Genomic DNA, 22,241 nt, shown 5'->3' with positions numbered 1-22,241 from the left:
AGTGTTGGATTTCCTGTAGGTTTTGGACCACTATCTTTTTCCGTTTTACATTATCTTTGAACATTGTGTCGATGATTTATGTGGAATCATCTGCTCCTGCCATTTTCTCTTCTATCTCTTGTATTCTGTTTGTGATGCTTGTATCTGGGGCTCATTGTCTCTTCCTTTGATTTTCTATATCCAGGACTGTTTCCTTTTGTGCTTCCTTTATTGCTTCTATTTCCATTTTTAATTCCTTCAACTCTTTGTGGGGTTTTTTTTGGAATTTTTTCAGGGATTTTTGTGATTCCTCTCTATAGGCTTCTACTTGTTTATTTATGTTTTCCTGTTTTTCTCTAAGTGAGTTCTTCATGTCTTTCTTGAAGTCCTCCAGCATCATGATCAAATGTGATTTTAAATCTAGATTTTACTTTTCTGGTCTGTTTAGATATTCAGTGTTTGCTTCGGTGGGAGAATTGGGCTCAGATGATGCCATGTAGCCTTGGTTTCTGTTGCTTGGGTTCCTGTGCTTGCCTCTCGCCATCAGGTTGTCTCTGGTGTTACCTTGCTCTGCTATTTCAGACAGTGGCTAGACCTTCCTATAGGCCTGTATGTTAGGAGTATTGTAGACCTGTTTTCTTTTAGCCAGTTATGGGAACTGCGTGTTTTGCTTTTGGGCGTGTAGTCTTTCCTGCCTACTGGCCTTCAACTGTTCCTGTGGGCGTGTGTCCTGAGCCCACCAGGCAGGAGCAGAAAAGTTGGCCTTACCTGTGGTCCCACAGCTCAAGTTGCTCATGGGGGGGTGCTTTTGAGCTCTCTGTGATGGGGGCAACCACCAGAGCCTGCGCAGCCTTTTCCTGGAGCCCCCATGCACTGTGGTCCCAGATGGCATTAGTTGTTTTCCTCTGGAGTCAGAAATGTGGGCAGAATGTAGTCTCTTCTGGCTTCCCAGTGTTGTCTGCCTCTCTGAAGGTTTAGCTCTCCCTTCCACGGGATTTGGGTGCAGATGACTGTTAAACCGGTCCCTTCAGGTTTCGGCGGTGTCTCGGGCACAGGGGACCTGCAGCTCCAGTGCCCCTATCTTCTGGTTTCCAGAGGCCCTATACAGTTTCCTCTTGGGCCAGGGATGTGAGCAGGGGTAGGCAGTATTGGTTGTCTCTCCCGCTCTGCAGTCTCAGGAGTGCCCACCTTTCCTGGCAGTGAGCTCTCTCTCCCATGGTGTTTGGGTGCAGGGAGCTGTGGGCCAGGATCAGTGAGGTTTGGGCTCCAGCTCGGTGACCAGTTATTCTAACTTTATCATAGACCAGTCTACAAATTAATCCAATACTGAAAATACCAGTATTCATTTGGAAGGCTGTTTCTAGACATTTTCAGAGACATTTGAAAACTGACAAAACGCTTGTATGAAGTTACCTGAACAGTGGATAAAATTGGAATAGGATCTGGATTTACTTCAAACATATGTTAGTGCATGTTATAAGTTTCCTAATATTTTATTAATTTGTAATGTTAAATTTAATTTTGTCTCTTCTACAGTATTTAATGTAAGTTGAATTGATTGCACACTTCTAATTGTGTTATTGTTTTGAAATCTGGCATGTCTGTTATGGTGGTCTATTAGCCAGCTTTTGTTTTATTGTCTGTGAGCATTATAGGACCTTGGTATTCTGAAAAATAAAAAAAGCCTTCAAATACTGAAAGAAGTAAGTCAGTTTTTAAGCAGAAGCAAAAACCTAGTGGTATTGATTATTCGAAAGTATATCTGTATATCTGTATTCGAAAGTCTCTCTGTTTTTGTGTTTTTGTCTTTCTTTGTTTTTAAATTTTACTGTACTTTAATTTTATCATTTATTTTTTATTCTACATAGCATTATTAAGGGAAACATGTTATTTTATTTGCTCACTTAAATTTGTCTAATATATCAGTACATGTAATATAGTATACACATATTTATTTGTAATATATTATATATGTGCACACATATATTTATAAATACACATATACATGAAATCACATACACACTCACACATGGATATCTGTAATAGTTTTTTTTTCCATCTTTATTAATTTGGGTATTCTACATAGTTTTGTGTATGTATTTTGCCTTTTTAATGATTTGCTTTCATGGGAATGAAAGATCCTTGGTGTTTACATGTCTTTCTATTATTTCCTTCTTGGTTATCCTTCTGTTTGTTTTGTCCTATTCTGAGTTATTTTTATTTTATCATTCTGGTATACTAGATTATATCATATTACACTATATATTATCCGTTAGTGCCTACATGTTTTCTAATGAAAGACAGAAAGGGGTGGATCCTGATAAGAGAGGAAGGAATGCTGGAGGAAAGTGAAATGGGTAGTATGGGGTGAATATAATCTGGATATATTAAATAAAGAGAATAAACCTTCGCAAAAGAAGATAAAACCATATTTATTAACAATTTCCCTCTATTCTTCTAGATTCAGATGACAAGACTTGTATATGTGAATTTAATAGACATAGGGACCTTCATTTGAGAGGAATGGTCTATACATAATCTCCTAGGATAAGACTGTGATTAGATATTTTGTCAAATGTAGAGAAATGGGATGAGGTGACTACTCACAGACTGCTAGCTGTGAAATGCTTTAAGGATGTCTGTGCATTACAGCACACTGGGACACCAAAAAAAGCAAACTATCTCAGCAGAGAATTCTGATGTTTAACCATTGTCAGAAGCTGGAAAGAACCCGGATGTCCTTTCATACAGGAATGGATACAGAAAATGAGGGACACTACCAATATGGAGTACTACTGATCTATTAAAAACAATAAATAGGCACACAAGCGGCAGGTCCCTTGTGGTCCAGACACTGCGCGGACCTGAAGGGACCTGGTTAACAGCTCCCTTCACCCAAATCCCGTGGGAGGGAGAGCTAAACCTTCAGAGGGGCAGACATGCCTGGGAAGCCAGAAGAAACAAGAGCTTGCCCACATTTCTGACTCCAGAAAAAACACCTAACTCCATCTGAGATGCCAGTGAATGGGGGCCCAAGGAAAAGGCAGCACATGACCCTCCTGGTTGCCACCCTCACGAAAAGCTCAAAAGGAGGCCCCCAAAAGCAACTTAAGCTGCGGGACCACAGGTAAGACCAACATTTTTGCTCCAAGCGACCTGCCTGGTGGAATCAGGACACACGCCCACAGGAAAAGCTGAAAACCAATAGACAACAAAGACTACACGCCTGAAAGCAAAACACTCAGTTCCCATAACTGGCTGAAAGAAAACAGGAAAACAGGTCTACAGCACTCCTGACACACAGGCCTATAGGACAGTCAAGCTACTGCCAGCAATAGCAGAACAAGGTAACACCAGAGACAACCTGATAGTGAGAGGCAGGCACATGAACCCAAGCAACAGAAACCAAGACAACATGGCACCATCGGAGATGAATTCATCCAACAAAGCAAACACTGAATATCCAAAAACACCAGAAAAGCAAGATCTAGATTTAAAATCACATTTGATCATGATGCTGGAGGATTTCAAGAAAGACATGAAGAACTCCCTTAGAGAAAAACAGAAAAACATAAATAAACAGGTAAAAGCCTATAGAAAGGAATCATAAAAATCCCTGAAAAATTCCAGAAAAAAACAACCAAACAGTTGAAGGAATTAAACATGGAAATAGAAGCAATCAAGAAAGGACACACGGAAAAAACCCTGTGTATAGAAAACCAAAGGAAGAGAAAAGGAGCCATAGATACAAGCATCACCAACAGTATGCAAGAGATAGAAGAGAGAATCTGAGGAGCAGAAGATTCCAAAGAAAGCATCGACACAACTGTCAAAGATAATGTAAAACGGAAAAAGCTACTGGTCCAAAACATACAGGAAATCCAGGACTCAATGAGAAGATCAAACCTAAGGATTAGAGGTATAGAAGAGAATGAAGACTCCCAGCTCAAAGGACCAGTACATATTTTCGACAAAACCATAGAAGAAAACTTCTCTATCCTAAAGAAAGAGTTGTCCATAAACATGCAAGAAGCCTACAGAACTGCAAGTAGATCGGACCAGAAAAGAAACTCCTCCTTTCACGTAATAGTCAAAACACCAATTAGAGAAAACAAAGAAAAAATATTAAAAGCAGTAAGGGAAAAAGGTCAGGTGACATATAAAGGCAGACCTATCAGAATTGCACCAGACTTCTCACCAGAGACCATGAAAGCCAGAAGATACTGGACAGATGTCATACAGACCCTAAGAGAACACAAATGCCAGCCCAGGTTACTGCAAACCTCTCAATTAACGTATTTGGAGAAACCAAGGTATTCCATGACAAAACCAAATTACACAATATCTACATATCCAGCCCTACAAAGGATAATAAATGGTAAATCCCAACATAAGGAGGCAAGCTACACCCTAGAAAAAGCAAAAAACTAATCGTCTTGGCAACAAAGCAAAGAGAAGTAAAGTACAGAAACATAATCTCACATCCAAATATAAATAAATCAGGTAGCAACAATCACTATTCCTTAATATCTCTCAACATCAATGGTCTCAACTCCCCAATAAAAAGACATAGATTAACAAACTGGATACGCAATGAGGATCCTGCATTCTGCTGCCTACAGGAAACATACCTCAGAGACAAAGACAGACACTACCTCAGAGTGAAAGTCTGGAAAACAAATTTCCAAGCAAATGGTCTGAAGAAGCAAGCTAGTGTAGCCATTCTAATATTGAATATAATCGATTTTCAACTAAAAGTCATCAAAAAAGATAAGGAAAGACATTTCATATTCATCAAAGGAAAAACCATCAAGATGAACTCTCAATTCTAAATATTTATGCTCCAAATACAAGGGCACCTATATGCATAAAAGAAACCTTAGCAAAGCTCAAAGCACACATTGTCGCCCATACAATAATAGTAGGAGATTTCAATACCCCAGTCTCATCAATGGACAGATCATGGTAAAAGAAATTAAACAGAGACATAGACAAATTAAGAGAAGTAATTTGAACCAAGTAAGAAGAACCAAAAGAACATAACAGATATTAATATAGCATTCTATCCTAAAAGAAAAGGATATACCTTCTTCTCACCAACTCATGGTACTTTCTCCAAAATTGACCATATAACTGGTCATAAAACAGGCCTCAACAGATATAGAAAGAGAGAAATAATCTCATGCATCCCATCAGACCACCATGGGCTAAAGCTGGTCTTCAACAATAATAAGGGAAGAATGCTCACATAGACAAGGAAGTTGAACAATGCTCTACTCAATGATAACCTGGTCAAGGAACAAATAAAGAAATAAATTAAAGACTTCTAAGAATTTAATGAAAATGTAGGTACAACATACCCAAACTCATGGGACACAATGAAAGCAGTGCTAAGAGGAAAATTCATAGCTATGATTGCCTGCAGAAAGAAACAGGAGAGAGCATATGTCAGCAGCTTGACAGCACACCTAAAAGCTCTAGAACAAAAAGAAGCAAATACACCCAGGAGGAGTAGAAGGCAGAAAATAATCAAACACAGAGCTGAAATCAACAAGTAGAAACAAAAAGGAACATTCAAAGAATCAACAGAACCAACAGTTGGATCTTTGAGAAAATCAACAAGATAGATAAACCCTTAGCCAGACTAACAAGAGGACACAGAGAGTGTGTCCAAATTAACAAAATAAGAAATGAAAAAGTTGACATGACTACAGAATCAGAGGAAATTCAAAAAAGCATCAGATCCTACTACAAAAGCCTATATTGAACAAAACTTGAAAATCTTCAGGAAATGGACAATTCCCTAGACAAATACCAGGTACCAAAGTTAAATCAGGAACAGATAAACCATTTAAACAACCCCATGACTTCTTTAGAAAAGAAGCCATCATTAAAGGTCTCCCAACCAAAAAGAGCCAGGTCCAGATGGGTTCAGTGCAGAACTCGATCAAACCTTCATAGAAGACCTCCTACCAATACTATCCAAAGTATACCAAGAAATTGATACACATCCAGTTCTAACAAATTCCTTCTATGAAGCCACAATTACTCTTATACCTGAAACACACAAAAACCCAAAAAAGAGAGAGAACATCAAATCAATTTCACTTATGAATATCAACGCAAAAATACTCAATAAAATTGTTACTAATTGAATCCAAGAGGACATCAAAATAATCATCCAACATGATCAAGTAGGCTTCATCCCAGGCATGCAGGGTTGGTTTAATATACCGAAAACCATCAACATAATCCACTATATAAAGAAACTGAAAAATAAAAACCACATGATCATTTCATTAGGTGTGGAGAAAGCATTTGACAAAATTCAACACCCCTTCATGATAAAATTCCTGGAAGGAATAGGAATTCAAGGCCCATCCTTAAACACAATAAAACCCACATACAGCAAAGCAGTAGCTAACAATAAACTAAATTGGGAGAAACTTGAAGGGATCCCACTAAAATCAGGGAGTAGACAAGGCTGCCCACTCTCTCCTTACTTATTCAATACGGTTCTTGAAGTTCTAGCCAGAGCAATCAGTCAACAAAAGGAGATCAAGTGGATACAGATTGGAAAAGAAGAAGTTCAAATATCACTATTTGCAAATGATATGACAGCATATTTAACTGATCCCAAAAGTTCCACCAGAGAACTACTAAACCTGATAAACACCTTCAGCATACTGGCTGGGTATAAAATTAACTCAAATAAATCAATAACCTTCCTCTACACAAAAGAGAAACAAGCCAAGAAAGAAATTAGGGAAACATCACCCTTCATAATAGTCCCAAATAATATAAAACACCTCCGTGTGACTTTAACCAAGCAAATAAAAGATCTGTATGATAAGAACTTCAAGCCTCTGAAGAAAGAAATTGAAGAAGACCTCAGAAGATGGAAAGATCTCCCATGCTCTTGGATTGGCAGGATTAACGTATTAAAGATGGCCATTTTACCAAAATCGAACTACAGATTCAATGCAATCCCCTTAACAATAACAATCCAATTCTTCAGAGAGTGAGACAGAACAATTTGCAAATTCACCTGGAATAAGAAAAAACCCAGGGTAGCTGAAACTATCCTCAAAAATAAAAGGACTTCTGGGGGTTCACTATCCCTGAATTCAAGCAGTATTAGAGAGCAATAGTGATAAAAAGTACATGGTATTGGTGCAGAGACAGACAGATAGACCAGTGGAATAGAACTGAAGACCCATAAAGGAACCCACACACCTATGGTCACTTGATTTTTGACAAAAGATCCAAAACCATCCAATGGAGAAATGATAGCATTTTCAGAAAATGGTGCTGGTACAACTGGAAGTCAGTATGTAGAAGATTGCAGATCAATCCCTGCTTATCAACCTGTGCAAAGCCTAAGTCCAAGTGGTCAAGGATCTCCACATCAAACCAGGTACACTGAAATAAATAGAAGAAAAAGTGGGGAAGCATCTCGAACACATGGGCACTAAAGAAAAATTCCTGAACAAAACACCATTGGCTTATGCTCTAAGATCAAGAATCGACAAATGGGATGTCATAAAATTGCAAAGCTTCTGTAAGGCAAAGGACACTGTGGTTAGCACAAAACGGCAACCAACAGATTGGGGAAAGATCTTTACCAATCCTACAACAGATAGAGGCCTTATATCCAAAATAAACAAAGAACTCAAGAAGTTAGACAGCAGGGAGACAAATAACCCTATTAAAAAATGGGGTTCAATTTTACCAAAAGCGATCTACAGATTCAATGCAATCCCCATCAAAATACCAATCCAATTCTTCAAAGAGTTAGACAGAACAATTTGCAAATTCATCTGGAATAACAAAAAACCCAGGATAGCTAAAACTATCCTCAACAATAAAAGGACTTCAGGGGGAATCACTATACCTGAACTCAAGCACTATTACAGAGCAATAGTGATAAAAACTGCATGGTATTGGTACAGAGACAGACAGATAGACCAATGGAATAGAATTGCAGACCCAGAAATGAACCCACACACCTATGGTCACTTGATTTTTTTTTGACAAAGGAGCCAAAACCATCCAATGGAAAAAAGATAGCATTTTCAGCAAATGGTGCTGGTTCAACTGGAGGTCAACATGTAGAAGAATGCAGATCGATCCATGCTTATCACCCTGTACAAAGCTTAAGTCCAAGTGGATCAAGGACCTCCACATCAAACCAGACACACTCAAACTAATAGAAGAAAAACTAGGAAGCATCTGGAACATATGGGCACTGGAAAAATTTCCTGAACAAAACACCAATGGCTTATGCTCTAAGATCAAGAATCGACAAATGGGATCTCATAAAACTACAAAGCTTCTGTAAGGCAAAGGACACTGTGGTTAGGACAAAACGGCAACCAACAGATTGGGAAAAAGATCTTTACCAATCCTACAACAGATAGAGGCCTTATATCCAAAATATACAAAGAACTCAAAAAGTTAGACCAAGGGGGACAAATAACCGTATTAAAAAATGGGGTTCAGAGCTAAACAAAGAATTCACAGCTGAGGAATGCCGAATGGCTGAGAAACACCTAAAGAAATGTTCAACATCTTTAGTCATAAGGGAAATCCAAGAGAACCCTGAGATTTCACCTCACACCAGTGAGAATGGCTAAGATCAAAAACTCAGGTGACAGCAAATGCTGGCGAGGATGTGGAGAAAGAGGAACACTCCTCCATTGTTGGTGGGATTGCAGACTGGTACAACCATTCTGGAAATCAGTCTGGTGTTTCCTCAGAAAATTGGACACTGTACTACCTAAGGACCCAGCTATACCTCTCTTGGGCATATATCCAAAAGATGCCCCAACATATAACAAAGACACATGCTCCACTATGTTCATAGAAGCCTTATTTATAATAGCCAAAGCTGGAAAGAACCCAGATGCCCTTTAACAGAGGAATCGATACAGAAAATGTGGTACAACTACACAATGGAATAATATTCAGCTATCAAAAACAATGACTTTATGAAATTCGTAGGCAAATGGTTGGAACTGGAAAATATGATCCTGAGTGAGGTAACCCAATGACAGAAAACACACATGGTATGCCCTCACTGAGAAGTGGCTATTAGCTCAAATGCTTGAATTACCCTAGATGCACAGAACACATGAAACTCAAGAGGGATGACCAAAATGCGAATGCTTCACTCCTTCTTTAAAAGGGGAACAAGAATAACCTGGGCAGGGAATAGGGAGGCAAAGTTTAGGACAGAGCCGAAAGAACACCCATTCAGAGCCTGCCCCACATGGGGCCCATACATATACGGCCACCAAACTAGATAAGATTGATGAAACAAAGAAGTGCATGCTGACAGGATCCGGATGTAAATCTCTCCTGAGAGATACACTCAGAATACAGCAAATACATAGCGGAATGCCAGCAGCAAACCACTGCACTGAGAAGGGGACCCCCGTTGAAGGAATCAGAGAAAGGACTGGAAGAGCTTGAAGGGGCTCGAGATACCATATGAACAACAATGCCAACCAACCAGAGCTTCCAGCGAGTAAGCCATTACCCAAAGAGTGTACATGGACTGACCCTGGCCTCCAACTTCATAGTTAGCAATGAATAGCCTAATAAGAACACCAGTGGAAGGAGAAGCCTTTCGTCCTGCCAAGACTGAACACCTAGTGAATGTGATTGTAGCAGGGAGGGTGGTAATGGGGGGAGGGTTGGGAGGGGATGCCTATATAGAACGGGAGGGGGAAGGGTTAGGGGGATGTTGGCTCGGAGACGGGGAAGTGAAATAACAATCTAAATGTAAATAATAAATACTCAAGTTAATAAAGATTTAAAATATAAATAAATAAAATTTAAAGAATTGTTAAACAAAAAAACAAACAAACAAAAAAAGAATTAATATTAAATATTTTGATAATAAAATACCTTCATCTGTGTATGCGGCTTACAGAGAAAGGATCGAATGTTCAAGTTTTTTTTAAGAACATTCAGCAGTTTTTAAGTATATATGTAACACATTAAAATAAGCATTATATATTATTGTACAATGTGCAGATCTAAGTTTGTTCCCTTTGTCTATGATATTGTGGTCTTTGACCATCTTTCCTTTCCCCTCTTCTCAGTCTCTGGTGACTTCACCATTCACTATGCACTTCTGGAGTATTTTGTTGAAAAAAATAATGTTTCCTTTCATTGTGTGTCTATGTGTCTGTGTCTGTGTCTGTGTGTGTCTCTGTCTCTGTTTATGTCTGTGTGTCTGTGTCTGTTTGCGTGTCTGTGTGTCTCTGTATCTATGTGTACACATGTATATGCCTGTCATGACATGCACGGGAGGTCAAAGACCACCTAACAGTAATGTATCTTCCCTCCTCTGAGGTCTCTGGGTTTGATCTCAGGTACTCAAGCCTCACAGAAAAGTCTTACCTCACATAGATAATATCCTGATAGGAGCTGCCAATGGAGTCATGTATTCAATTAGCCACTTCCACATACACTCTGGCATACTCCAAGATCACTTGCAGCTGACACAGGGCAATAAGTCAAAACTGGAGTCCCATGTCAAGTGTCCTATAACCTTCCTCTTGCTGCTATTAGGAATTAGCCATACTTTTCTTACCATAGACCTGGTTCTTCCTGTACTGTTGTGTTCAAGTAGTTGCCATAACTAACAGGAAGTGGTAATCTCTACTCTAAGGTAGAGATGGAATGGACCAACTATCTCCAGAGAAAAATAAAATAAAATCCAAGCTAAAGAGATGGCTCAGTAGTTAAGAGCACTTTCTTTTCTTCCTCTGGATTGATTCCCTATCGTCACTTTGGGTGGCTTATAGTTGCCTATAACTCCAGATCCAGGGCAATTGGATGCCCTCCTCTGGTGTCCATGAGCACATATATAGAGATACACACATGAAGAAAACACACATACATACACACATGTACAGACACACACACACACACACACACACACAGACTCATGCAGAGACACACTGCCAGTTATACAACCTTAAAAATGGATTTTTTTAGTGCCATATAACACAACCAAACTATTTCACCACTAAAGTCAGCTAAAATTTAAATCAATAGGTGTCTGGGAGGACTGAATTCTCCTCCGATTGGTCAAGCAAATCCCCAGGGGATATTGAAGTATCAAAGGAAGCTGGCTATAGTGTTGGCCCTGTAGAGAATATATCAAGTAACATCTACTGACTGGCTTTGTTTCCTCAGCTGTCCTGTGCTCCCTTACAGTCTAGTCTCCCTCCTGTGCCTGGCCTTGCTGGACACTCATGGTCAAAGCCTCCTGTTCAATCCTATTTCTTCCACTTTTCCCACTCACTGACACTGGACACAATGTAAGCCCCTCATAATAGAGTGGTGGGAAAACTTCTGCACTGTGCTCAGCACCCATCCAAACTTGAAGGCACTGGACTTGGGTCACAGTATATTGAATGAATGGTCCATGAAGATACTGTGCCTCAAGCTGAGGAATTCATCCTGCAATCTACAGAAGCTAATGTAAGTGCCACCCAGCCTAGTGCAAGCAGTCTTCCCATGACTTCTCCTGCCAAGACCGGGTTCATCTGTACACCCCAAGGAAATGTAGTCTGAGACATTAAATGCTCTAAAAGATCTCTTGCATGAAGCAAGTCCCCCGAAGCATGGGTTAGGAGCTCACCAAAAGACCTTATAAAAAGAGGTACATAGGTTTGAGGCAGGCATAATTATTATCTGAAGTATAAATAGGAATTGGTAATTGAGAATGTGAGAGGAGGACTTTTGGGCCAACAATGTAACATGAGGTAATTGGTTGAGCTGTGTGATTTATGTCATTCTTTGAACATTCTTTAATAACTTTAAAGCTGTACAAATATGTGAACAGGTACTGGACAATATAATAAGGATAACAGCAGTCAGTCTGGTAAGGAGCTGATATAATTCCCTTCAGAAGAGGCAGTTTGATGGAAGAGCAGAACCTACAGAAGCAATAAAGTGTGGAGAAGTCCAAACATGATGGGGCCTTTCAAATGCAGTGGTTTCACTTTAAACATTGGAGAGCAGCTTTAGTAAGAAAGATAACAAGGCAGAGGTGCTTGAGGGGTGGCTTAGATTAAGAGAATCAGCTTCTCTTGCAGAAGGCTTGGGCACTGTTCCCAGCACCCACATGGTAGCTCACAGCCTTTCTTAATTCCAGTTCCAGGGGACCCAATTTCCTATTGCTACCTCCAGGGGCCCTTGTATGTATGTGGTACATGTGGAGTCATACAGGTGCATTAATGAATATGTCAAGTCATCACAAGAGGAACTTGTCAAAAGGAGCCGCTTTAGTATGAGCCCTTCATTAACACATCTCTCAGCAAATTCCTCTGAGAAGTCTCTCTGAACCAAATATCCAGAACAAAGAAAATGTCTTGCTTTTAGAAGTAATGAGAAGTATCCCAACACATAATTTAGTTCAGCATAGCATATGTGACATGGAGCATGAAAAATCTAACTGAGAGCTGTAAAGTCACAGCACTGACCACTTAACTCTATCCCAGCAAGAACTGCAGTAAGGCGGCAAGGCCTGTTTCCTTGCCTTAGGCTGTACAGTCTGACCTGTTGTAAGAAACACTACCTCTTAGAGGTAGCCTCACAGTCTATCACTAATAAAAACCTGAGCCTCCTGTAGATGTCAGGTATCCTGGCAAAGGAGGATAAATCCCAGCTCTGCTTTAGATAAAAAGCCGACTCTTTAACTTGCCCTCCCAAGGCATAGGAAATCCACATGACATCCAGCTAGGGGTTGGTCAAGTTCTCAGTTGCTAATGCATGCATTGAATTCCTGCCCCGATGTCCCTAGATGAGAGATGACAAACTGCAGTTATGGTGTTTTATCACAGTGATAGAAACAGAAACTGAAACAATGACTAAAAACTATATGAGGAGAAAGTTTTCATTCATAACTTTCCAGTCATACTGCATCAATTATTTAAGGCAGGGCACGAACTGAAGCCGAAGTCATGTAGGAATGCTACTTACAGGCTGTTTCCCCATTGCATGCTCACCTATTTTCTTTCAAACCCAACACTACCTGCCCAGGGGTGGCACTGCCAACAATGCTCTGGTCCCTCACACATCAATCATTACCCCCCAAAAAATGCCCTAAAGATGTGACTATAGGACAATTTGATTAAGGTCCTTTCTTAATTGAGGGTTCTCCTCCCCCAATTCTAGCTTTAACAAGTTGACAAGTAAAGAAAGAAAAAAAATGGAGACAACAGGTAGGTATGGCCATGCTCGCTGAACTGTAATGAGGTATAATTACTGTGTTTGATGCCATCTGATATCCTTGAATTCAAGTAGTTCTCAACCTGTGAGTTGTGACCCTTTGGTGGTCAAATGACCTAATCATGGTGGTCACATATCAGATATCCTGCATATCAGATAGTTACATTATGATTCATAACAATGAAAATAATTTCAAGACTGGGGTTCACTACTACATGAGGTATTATAAAAAGGACCACAGTATTAAGAAGGGTGAAAACCACCACGCTGGAGGGAGTTGTCCAAAGCAGGATTGCTCCATGTCCCATTCCTGGCACATTGCTCTGGCACATTGTAGGGTTCTGTAAAATTAAAGGCAAATAGAGCTAAGGCTTAGTAAGTAGAATTCTTGTCTGGCATGCAATACGGCATGCTTCAAATACTGGGATCATGTAAACTATCCATGAGGGCCCACGCCTGTAATTCTAGCACTTGGGAAGTGGTGGCAGGTGGACCTGAAGTCCAAGGTCTATAACTTTCAGAAGACCATATTGATCCTAGCCTGTAACTCCAGCTCCTGTGGGCTAGTGTCCTCTGCTGGCCTCCATGGGTACCTGAATGTACATGCACACAAAATCCTTTAAGAGTGTTAAAAAGTTCAGTGTCATCCTCAGCTACATAGTTTGAGACCAGCTTAGGGTAAATTAGAGTACACTTCAGAAAAGGAAAACTTCACTGACAGTGTTCACACAGGGCTGTAGCCCCAGCACTTGAGTGACAAAAGGAGGAGTTTTACAAAGCATAGGATACATAAGACTTTGTCTCAGAAATAAACTGTATGCAAAGAACTACAGCTTTGCGAGCTGGCTAGATGCATAAATGGAAGGGTGTTGCTGATTAAATTTGTTTAATATGACTATTCTCTCTTCACCCCGTCCGCAATTCCTCCCTACCCATCTCTCTCTCCTCCTTACCCCTTCCTTCCCTCCCCTCCCCTCACTTCAGGTTTATGAATGCAAAGGGAGTTTTTGGCCTGCAATATCTCTGGGTGATCCTTGTTAGCAATCAGAACTTAATGTACCTCAATCTAGGGAACACGCCCATGAAGGATAATGACATCAAGTTAGCCTGTGAAGCACTGAAACATTCAAGCTGTTCCGTGGAGACTCTGAGGTGAGTGTGTGACTTTTTACTTTAAAATTTGGAATAATTTTCAAGAAGTTGCAAAACTACAGCAACTTTTAGGTGGTGAACCCTTTGGAGGGGTCATATATTAGATATCCTGCGTATCAGATACTTATGATTCATAACAGTAAAAAATTTACAGTTATAAAGTAGCAACAAAATAAATTTATGGTTGGTGATCACCACATCATGAGGGACTATATTAAAGGGTCATAGCATTAGGGAGGTTGAGAACCACTGTTCTAGGTTAAAGATGGAGAAGTTCTGGAGGCAAGGGCAACAGTGGTTTGGCAATGCTGTAAGAGGGATGGGAGACAGGAGAAAAGAATTGGCTACATGCCAGCAAATTGAGCATTTTAAACAGTAGATTTTAAGGTATAAATATGCATCCAGGTTTATAAAAATTTAATGTTTTGTAAACATTAAAATCAGGGCCAGTGGGGTTGGGGATTTAGCTCAGTGGGAGAGCGCGTGCCTAGGAAGCGCAAGGCCCTGGGTTCGGTCCCCAGCTCCGAAAAAAAGAACCAAAAAAAAAAATCAGGGCCAGTGAGACCAGTGAGGTTGCCTGGGGGATAAAGGAGTTTTCCACCATGCCTGATGACCTCAGTTTAATTCCCACATGGCCTGTGGGGTGGGGTGGTGAGAGAGAGAGAGAGAGAGAGAGAGAGAGAGAGAGAGAGAGAGAGAGAGAGAGAGAGAATTCCAAAAACTTCCTCTGATCACATGCTTGGACATGTGTGTGCACCCATACACACGTATTAAGAAATATAAAAACGATTAAAGCAAGTATATGCCTGTAATGTACCGCTGTCATTGCTGATATTGTCCTTTTTCTCATTCATATGCCCACCCACTATCTCCTTTTATTCTTTGGACACATTCATTTCTATTTTCCTGTTTATCAATACACAAATTTATGTATACATCATGGGCTGGCTGGTGGGATCAGGCCATGACCAGGTCTTGACAATCTTTGCATAGTTCTCAAACCTCCATGGAGAAAAGTGACTTATTTCAGTTCTCTTTATGCACTTGTTTGTTTACATGTGCCCCTATGTGTGCTTATAATAAATAAAATGCACTCTTAAAGAAGTATGAGGCTGAAGAGATGGCTCAGCAGTTATGAACACATGTTGCTCTTCCAGATTCCTGCATACCCACAATGGGCATCTCACAATCACCTGTAACTCTGGCTCCAGGTAATCCAACGCTCTTTGTCTGTCCTCTTTGGGCACCCACATAACATGCTAATAGATAAATATAAACAAGGCCACAAATACACATAAACCTTTTTAAATAATTGAAAAATTTAAGTCCAGGAACCACAAATGAAATCGGCTTTGATTGACTTAACATGCATGTCTCGTGTGCCTCCATTTCTCTAAAAATGGCAACTTTATTCTCAGATGGCTGGAAAAATATTCTACTAACTATGTATATATTGTCCATACCAATTATTCTGTTTCTGGACACTCCTGTTGCTTCCATAGTTTAGCTGTTTTGAATAGTACCATAATGAATGTTGGAATGGAGCGCATAGGAGGGAAACTTAAGAATGGACCTCACTGTTCCCTCTGTGTGGGGTGTAGGAATCTGCTTACAGACTGGACAGCTGTGACCTCATTCCTTTCAGCTGCTACATTCTGACCTCAGCCCTTTCCAGAAACAGGAACTTGAGTCACCTGTGCCTGTCAAACAACAGCCTGGAGACTAAAAAATTGCAGCAGCTGTGTAGGTTCCTGAGGAATCCAGATTGTGCTCTCTAGCAGCTGATGTGAGTCTGGTTCCTTTCTTTGGGAAGCCATCAGAACTTTCAGACTAATAGGGGTGTGTGTTCCATAAGGGAAAGATGGGCTGGGTAGGTTGGATGGAGGGTTTAGAGTGATAAGGTAAGGGGTAAAGTAGGAGCAGCTTTCTCCAGTGTATTGGATACTTTTCTTTTATGTAACACCCTAATAAAAAGTAACTTAAAGAAGAAATGGGGCTGTTTTAGCATGGTTCCAGAGAGATAGATTCTAGCTCAATGGGGAAGGCTTGGCAGCAGTCAGGTAAACCAAAATGGCAGGAGCAGGAAGCTGCTGAGCACATTTTTAATACATGTAGGAAGCAGAGAGAACGGGTAGTGAATGAGGCTCTAACCCTCACGGCCCACTCCTAGCCTCGTGCTTCCTCCAGTCAAGCTCCACCTCTAATGGTTCCACAACCTTCCTAGGGTCACCACCAACTGGGAACAAAGTGTTTAAACACAGGAGCCTCAGAGACTACTCTTAGTATGCTTAGGTCTCCTGTTCTTTGACCCTCATTAGTATGAAACCTTTTTGTTATCACTACCTGTGTATATTTTGAAGATGATTCTAGTCTTTATAACATTATTATCTCTATATAGGGATGAATATCAACGAAACAGCACTCACAAGTAGGTCGGGGAGTGGGAGGGATGCAACTTTTGCCAGAGTTGGTTCTCTCCTTCAACCATAGAGTCCCAGGGATCAACTCAAATCATTAGACTTGGCTGTAAGCCCCTTTTCCCACCAATGCCATTTTACCAGCCCTAAAGATTCTTTCCAAACACAACCCTTGCTTTTTAATTTGCTTGTGTATATTTGTGGGTAGAAGCAGTTTAGAGGATGTATATGTGTATTCAAGTGTGCACGGGTACAGGTGTGTGTGCACATGCATGCAGAGGCCAAAGATTGTTGTTGATGTGTGTCTTCAGTCACTCTCTGTCTACAGTCTGGCTTGACCCTGCCCTGCTAATTCAGCTACACTAGCTAGCTCAATGTATCTATCTCTTCCTTGGACCCACTGAGATGAGAGGAGGGTCCCCAAGTCTGACCTGCATGTCTATGGATTCCTGGGATGTGAACTCTGGTCCTCATGCAAACAACTTTACACAATGATATCAAGTTTTAGGGTGTTTTTTTAAAAATATAAGATGGGGTACTTTCAAATCGCCTACACACATTTCCCAGCACCCTCTATGTCTTGCTTCTAATAACATAGTGAAGTACATATGGTATGTAGTCATTATATTCTGTTACTGAATATGAACCAAAAAATTGCTTTACATGTTCATTTCGAGCACAGTGTTTTTCATCTTTGTTTTTGTTTTTGTTTTTAATTTTTGTTGCAGATATTGTTGAATGTACAGATGCAGAACCTGTGCCTGTGGGTAACCATCTATGCTGAGCCCCATCCACCTCCGTCTCCGTGCTTTGCTCAATCCTTGGAAATCTTATCTTTCTGTCTGTGTTTTCTTGGAGTGGAAAAGGGTTCCTTCAAATATAGTTGAGCTACATTCCCTAAGTATCCTTGAGTGACCACTCCAAAACTGCCACTCCTGGTGACACGGGTTTTTTTGTTTTTGTTTTTTTGGTTTTTGTTTGTTTGTTTGTTTGTTTGTTTTGAATTGCTGGGGTTTTTGACTGTACTCTCATCAGCCATTCAACTCTCAGAGTTTGTGTTTTTTCCATGGAGCAATGCTTTCCTTATGGTCTACTATTGATCCAGTGCCACTGTGGCTTGTGCCTAGACAACTGTTATCTAGCAAATCCCTGGGACATCCTAGCCTCATGGTGCTTAGCAATACTGCATGTAACTTTCTAGTCAGGGTGTTCATGTGTCCAGGAGGGGGTGAGTACAGACATGTGCATGCTACAGAGAGGACAGCCTCGGGTGTTGAGTCTCACCTTGCACATTCTTGAGCAGGGTCTCTAATTTGTTATCCACTGCATATGCCTGACTAGCCAAATGGGCAGGTGCTAGTCAAGGGGGAAACTCTGCTTCAAAGTAAGCAAGCAGTGGAGATCCATCGAGGAAGACACCAGCAGCTAACCCTCTAGCATCTAGACATTCCCAGCTGTCATTAGTGGTGCAAGGATTGCAGATGTGTGCTGGACTCTAGGGATCCAGACACACAGGTTCTTAAAATTATGTAACAGGTACTCTACCCACTGACCCATTCCTCTAGCCTGAGATTTCTGATATCTTGATCTTATGAAGCCTCATGAGGCTCATGATCTCTTGAGAGGAATGACTCTTCAAAGGCCTCCACACACATGCACACATGGACACATACTTATAAAAAGATTTCTTTTTAGGAGACTGCAGTTGACTCAGGGATAAGACCACAGATACATGGCCTTGGAGGCTCCTTGAAATACCATTTGTGCAGGCCACAGTGAGAAGACATTCTCCTTGCGTGCTGTAAGACAATAGTTCCATGGAAATGTTTTAAAAAGTAAGTTATACTCAACCATAAATCTTATGTCTGAAAAAGAATTAGATTCTTGTTAACTTAGATTAACACAATCAGCTTATTCTGGTTGGGAACATCATGGGGGTGGTGTTCTTTTTGGTCATTCCCTTTGAACAAGTAGTCCACCAATAGCTTCTTTGAGTAAAATGTATGATATGAGGCATGTGGTAAGGAACTCCCAATCAAGCTTGATGACCTAAGTTCAATCTCCAGGACCTACATAGTGGAAAGAAGGAGAGGACTGGCTCTTACAAGTTGTCTTCTGATGTGCTTACACACTGTGATGTGTCCTCGATGATACTCATACTGTCATTTGAAAACACAGACATGTGAAACCCATGTCCACATAACCCAGAATGTTAAAGAACATGAGTTTAGCTGCATGGGGTATTGCTTTCTGGTAAAGACAATATTCAGAACATGGAGATAGGAATTCTAGGTCATCCTCATTGAAAGACTGAGCTCCCAGGGAACCTAACCTACCCTACCAAAAGTATAAAAATAGGGGATGGCAAGATGGCCCAGTAGGTAAAGGCAATTGTGCCAAGCTTGACGATTGGAATTTGGTCCCTGAGACCTGCACAGTGGATGGAGAGAACCAACTTGAACAAATTATCCTCTGACCTCCCTTCATACACCTTAGCATAAATCCAATCCTACACTGCACAAGAACATAAAGTGTAACTTTTTTCATCCCATTAAAATTACAGGAGAGGCTGGAAAGATGGCTCAGGAATTAAGAGCACTGACTGATCTTCCAAAGTCCTGAGTTGAAATCCCAGTAACCACGTTGTGGCTCACAACCATCTGTAATGAGATCAGATGCCCTCTTCTGGTGTGTCTGAAGACAGCTAATATATATATATATATATATATATATATATATATATATTAATATATATTATTTATAAGATTATTAACAATATATATTATTTATAAGATTTAATATATATATATATATATATAAAAGTACAGGAGAAATAGTCAGAGGGTATGTGCATGGCTGTGCCTGTGCATGTGCCTGTGCCTGTTCCTGTGCCTGCAGAGCATGCATATGGGTGGCTAAGAAGGTAAGATTCAGTTGTTTTCTTCCATAGAGTTCCCAGAGAATGAACTCACGTTGACATTCTCAGGCTTGACAGCAAGCATCCTTACCTGCTAAGCTATCTCACCCGACTGCTCAGAGTTTGATACTCTTCCAGTATGCCCTAATGCTAGTAACTATCCCAGGAACTACCACCTTCTCTAATCACCATCCCCCAACCCATGAATTAAGGCTGACAGCAATGGCCACCTATAAATATATATGACTAGAAAAAAAATTCCTCCTGTCACATAATTGTAAAAACCCCAAATGCACAAAAAAAAATATTAAAAGCAGTAAGGGAAAAAGGTCAAGTAACATATAAAGGTAGGTCTATCAGAATTACACCAGACTTCTCATCAGACCCAAAAAAGGCAGAAGATCAAGTACTAATGTCATACAGACCCTAAGAGAATACAAATACCAGCCCAGGCTACCATATCTAGCAAAACTATCAATTGACATTGATGGAGTAACCAAGATATTCCATGACAAAACCAAAATTACACAATATATTTCCACAAAACTAGCTCTAAAAAGGATAATACATGGAAAATCCCAACACAAGGATGGAAACTACACCTTAGAAAGCACAAGAAAGTAATCTCCTTACAAGAAAACCAAAAGAGGAGAAGCATACAACCATAATCCCACCTCTAAAGAGGAAATAGCTGGAAACAACAATCACTATTCCTTAGTATTACTCAAAATCAATGAACTCAGTTCTCCAATAAAAAGACACAGATTAACAGACTGGATAAGTAAAGAGGACTCAGCATTTTGCTGCCTATATAAAACACACCTCAGAGACAAACACAGACAATACTTCAGAATAAAATGCTGGAAAACCACTTTCCAATAAAATGGTCCAAAGAAGCAAGCTGTAGTATCCATTCTAATATCAAATAAAATCTACTTTTAACCAAAAGTCATCAACTAGAAAAGGAAGTAAACTTCATTTTCATCAAAGGAAAAATCCACCAGGATGAACTCTCAATCCTAAATATTCTTGCTTCAAATACAATGGCACCTACATTCATAAAGGAAACCTTACTAAAGTTCAAAGCACACAATACATTTCACACAATAATAGTAGGAGATTACCACAGCCTACTCTCATCAATGGACAGATCTTGGAAACAGAAATTAAATGGAGACATAGAGAGATTAACAGAAGCTATGAATCAAACGGACTTAATGGGTATTAATAGAACACTCCATCCTAAAACAAGAGGATATACCTTCTTATCACCACCACATGGTACCTTTTCAAAAATTGACAATATAATTGGTCACAAAACAGGCATCCACAGATACAGCAAGGTAGAAATAATCCCACGCATCATATCAGATCACCAAGGACTAAGGTTGGTCTCAATAACAACAATAAAGAAAGAAAGTCCCAATAAACATGGAAATTGAACAATAATCTACTCATTGATAATTTGGTCAAGGAAGAAATAAAGAAAGGAATTAAAGACATCTTAAAATTTACTGAAAATGAAGGTACAACATAACCAAATATATGGGACATTATGAAAGCTCTTCTAAGAGGAAAACTCATAGCTCTGAGTGCCTGCAGAAGAAGCAGGAGAAAGCGTACATCAGCAGCTGCACAGTACTCCTAAAAGCTCTAGAAGAAAAAGAACCAAATACACCCAAGAGAAGAAGAAGGCAGGAAATGATCAAACCCAGTGCTGAAAACAACCAAGTAGAAACAAAAAGGAATATACAAAGAATAAACAGAACCAAAAGCTGGTTCTTTTTTTTTTTTTCTTTTTTTCGGAGCTGGGGACCGAACCTAGGACCTTGCGCTTGCTAGGCAAGCGCTCAACCACTGAGCTAAATCCCCAACCCCAGCTGGTTCTTTCAGAAAATCAACAATATGAATAAACCCTTAGCCAGACTAAACAGAGGGCACAGAAAATGTGTCCAAGTTAACAAAATCAGAAATGAAAAGGAGGAAATAACAACAGAATCTGAGGATATTAAATATCAGCAGATCCTACTACAAGAGCACATATTCAAAAAAACTTGAAAATCTAGATGAAATGGACAAATTTTTAGACAAATACCAGGTGACAAAGTTAAATCAGGGACATATAAACAACCCCATAACTCCTAAAGAAATAGAAGCAGTCATTAAAAGTCTCACAAACAAAAAGAGCCCAGGACCATATGGGTTTAGTGGAGAATTCTATAAGACCTTCATAGAAGTCCTCATAAAAATACTGTCCAACCTATTCCACAAAATAAAAGCAGATGGTGCACTACCAAATTCCTTCTATGAAGCCACCATTATGCTTATACCTAAACACACAAAGATTCAAGAAAGAAAGAGAAGTTTAGACCAATTTTCCTTATGAATATCAATGCAAAATACTCAATAAATTTCTTGCAATCCAAATCACAGAACACATCAAAATGATAATCCATCATGATCAAGTAGGCTTCATCTCAGGTATGCAGGGATGTTTCAATATATGGAAAAATATTAATATAAAC

This window comes from Rattus rattus, chromosome 2 (assembly GCF_011064425.1).
Source record: "Rattus rattus isolate New Zealand chromosome 2, Rrattus_CSIRO_v1, whole genome shotgun sequence".
Taxonomy (NCBI): Eukaryota; Metazoa; Chordata; class Mammalia; order Rodentia; family Muridae; genus Rattus; species Rattus rattus.
Note: the sequence above shows the minus strand (reverse complement) of the source record.